The 3477-nt window shown below is 43.4% G+C and overlaps 1 protein-coding gene across 2 annotated transcripts in view; it reads right to left on the bottom strand.

Annotated features, from left to right (window-relative positions):
• Positions 1-2763, bottom strand: part of CTXN3 (cortexin 3) — a 12481-nt gene extending 9718 nt beyond the window's left edge. For both annotated transcript variants that reach the window (XM_006145539.2, XM_006145540.2), the window contains exon 1: positions 2446-2763. The gene's annotated coding sequence lies outside the window, so the exon portion shown is untranslated. The remainder of the gene's footprint in view (positions 1-2445) is intronic.
• Between the last annotated feature and the right edge of the window lie 714 nt (positions 2764-3477).

The following is a 3477-nucleotide window of genomic DNA, read 5'->3' as shown; positions in this document are numbered from 1 at the left end:
GTGCACGCGCTTTAAGAAAAAAAAACCAAAAAAAAAAAAAAAAAAAAAAAAAGAAAAGGAAAAAAGAAAAAGGAACCAGCAGTTAGCGTAATGGCTATGTTGCTGGACTGCCACATAGTCGACCGTGGTTCGCATCCCAGACCCGGTGGCTTAAAACTCACGCTGGGCGCGTATGCGTGCATGCCCAAGATCCCGAGAAGAGAATGGAGGAGAATGGATTGTGGCGTGACCATCCCCCCTGGGGGGTGATTTCTCGCTTTCTGTCTCTATGTCTCTTTCTGTCTGTCTGGCAAGCGCACGCGCCCTATAGCGAAAATCTCTCCCCGAAAAAAGAAAACATACCAAAGGAGCCTCCCAAGGATGCTGGATCCTTACTTTTTCTCAGGCATGTTGGAATGAGTTAAAAATTATCATCCCTCAGCTGTTAATGGCATGTAGGGTACAGTTAAGCAGTTCTGTCTGTATTTTAAGTACTCCTAAACCACATAATTACCAGACCTAATTTTTTTAAACTTTGAGGCCAGAAACCTAGTTATGTGACATGACATATTTTTAAAAGGAGGTGTAAAAACAGCTCGTCCATTAAGCAAGAACACTCACAGGCGTGTCTAGTTTATGCTCAGGTGTGATGGACAGGACACCTTGTCCTACAAAGACATCCTGTGTGTACTTACTTATATTTATCTGGACGGCTAGTGAGACCAGTCTGAAGACTGTTACAGGAAGAGAGTTGGCTGACTAGACAGGACTGAATGTGCAGCGACTGGCGGAGACAAACTTACTCAAAGTGCTGCATTATTCTGCAACCGTTATGAAGCTGACTGTTGAAATGTCAGCCCGCTTTCAATGACTGAAGTCATACATACCCGCAGACTGAGGCTACATAGACTCTCTCTTTACTTTTTGAGCTAAAGGAAGCCTCAGCTGCATTCCTGTTTATAAGTGGAGTCCCTCAAGGTACACCTCATTCTCTGACCCACTCATCCACCCCAGCCATGCGGACCTTCCAGGCTGTTACATACCTCCCTCCACAATGATAAGCCCTGCACGTAAGCCACTTCAGCTAAGGAACTGAATTCCTATATAAGCAAAAGTTACCCCCTTGTGAATCTTTGGAGAATTCTGTGTATTAGCCTAGTGGACAGTAACTTGCAGGACATATACCCAAAGACACCGAATGTTGCAATATGCATAAATTCAAAGAATTTGTGGCCCTTTAAGTGACTGGCCAAGAACTTCAGGTAAAGATTCTTGACTCTGTCTAGGTACTGCATACATTTTAGAGCCCCCAAGCCCCTCATTTGGGGCACACATAAATACATGATAATATTTATGTATACATATACTCCAAACACAGGCTTATTCTAATACAATAGCCCTGATGCTTCCAAAATCACAGGACAGCTAAGGGTGAATGTTATTTTAAACTCTTAAAAAATAGACGCAGGGTTACTAGAAAGCCCAAATGGTTTGAAAACCATGTGAATGTAGTCAGTTACTAATGTCAACAGGCAGTTCTGGAACTGTTGCTAGCCCCCATTGCCACCAAGGAGGTCTGTTTTCTGCTCATCCCCGAAATAGCAGTCTGCGGACCTGTCCGCCTCGGCTTGGGAGAGGACCCTGTCATTCTGACTTACTGCTACTTGTCAGCTCTGGTCAGCAGGAGATCTTTCTCTTCACAACGAGCCTTGACCTCAACTTTACTTCTGTCCTATCTTCCTCTTCCTCCAAACTCCTGCTCAAAGAGTTTGAAAGGGACTGCAGGGCAAGGTTGCAGCCTAGCTGAGCACATCAGGAAAACACCACGAGGGTGTCCAGTCCGTAACCGGTGGGTGTCCAGTCCGTAACCGGTGGTATCAAAAGACACCATTAATGAACTAGAACTTCTAACTTTAAACAATAGCCCCCGCTGTGCTAGTCGGGCTTTCTTTCTCTTTCCTGTGCGTTTCATGGGGAGAGAGACTGCTTGCTGATACCCCAAAGGCTAGTGCTGTACGCTGCTTGCCACCCGGGAGCAGTCAGCACTCCCATCGTGCGTGGTTCAGTTCTGATCCCTTGTAAACAAGTCAAAATATCCTGCTTACGATTTGGAAGGTGGAACGTTTTAGGTGAATGGAAAAAAAAAATACTGGAATGGGCAAACAGCTTTCAAAAATAATTTACTGCAGCTTGGGGGGGGGCGGGGTAGTCTGTTTCACTACCTCTTTATCCAGTATCAGTAACATTATCAACTTAAGCATGCTGAAAAAACAAAGACGTTATTACATTTTACCCCATCATATTAACTTGACCTAGCAACTGTTTAATTAGACTTTTTCTAACAGCTAGATCTAAATTCAGAACTTGGATCCGAAAGCCATCTAAGCAATTATTGTTCATGCATAAATGGTAAAGTTAGAGGAAAGCAGCTCATTAGCCCATCAGAGAGGCAGTTTGGTCAAGTACCTGGATCTGGTTGAACAAACACTTGATTCATCTCCTGCTGGAGCAGTTACAGGTAGTTACCAGCCTCTTCCGTGTCCATTCCTCCCAGCCAAGCTGTGTGAAAGCCGTGGACGGTGGTGCCTGTGAGCAGCTGATGGCACACCCCAGATCTAAAGCTGTTGTTTCAGGCTTAGAAACTTCCCATTGAAACCCCGAGTTAAAGGAGCATCGTCTTCCTGTGTGAGGCATCATTAGCGGCCAATACAGCTGCTTCTTTGAGGCGAGCCATGATTTCAGTTCTGCCTCAGCAACTCTTCAGAGGATTCTGCTTCAGTGAGTAGAGGCAGTATCCTAGCAGTGTGTCTGAAATCATCTTCAAGAAAGCATTAACATTCAAAAGGAGTACAGGGGAAAACATCACTGGGCATTCCCATACCTTTTCAAAATCAAAGCCATAAATCTACCAGGGCTCTGTCTTCTCTATTGATTGTTGACACTATTCCTCTTTGGGGATGTCAATTAGCACCTTGCTGCAACAGCCTCCATATTGATTGTGGTTTATGACCTTCAGGCCAACTCAATTAACGGGAAGACTTCTAGGGAAGGGCATCAACTTAGCATTTGGGAGATGAACAAAAGACTCTTTTTCCTGAAGAAAACTAAAGTGACCTTTCAGAAAAGCAGCATTTGGGACATCAAAGAGGAGAGGACAATTAAAAAAAGAACAAAATCATATTTTCACCACCTGTTTGTAAATTTTCTAGGCTGTTGGTTGCCAGATTCAGGGTCCCTTTGGCCAACCTAGAAAACTGTGGCCCCCAACGCACACAGGTCACTTGAGAGCCTTTGATGAAAAAATACAGTATAGACCTTGGTCAAAAAAAAGTTGTTCTTATTCTATAGCTCCTAGTTACATGTCACAGTACTTAAATTACTTTCCTTGGATATAATACCTAAACAAATTTTGAAAATATTTTAGGATAAAACCCTTCTATTAAAAAAAAATGTTTCTCTGGAAAGAATTCAGCATAATCTTTAAGATAGAACATCCTT

This window comes from Tupaia chinensis, unplaced genomic scaffold (assembly GCF_000334495.1).
Source record: "Tupaia chinensis unplaced genomic scaffold, TupChi_1.0 Scaffold000152_1, whole genome shotgun sequence".
In the NCBI taxonomy this organism is placed as follows: domain Eukaryota; kingdom Metazoa; phylum Chordata; class Mammalia; order Scandentia; family Tupaiidae; genus Tupaia; species Tupaia belangeri.
The sequence above is the reverse complement of the archived record's forward strand: the minus strand, read 5'-3'. Positions and strand labels throughout refer to the sequence as shown.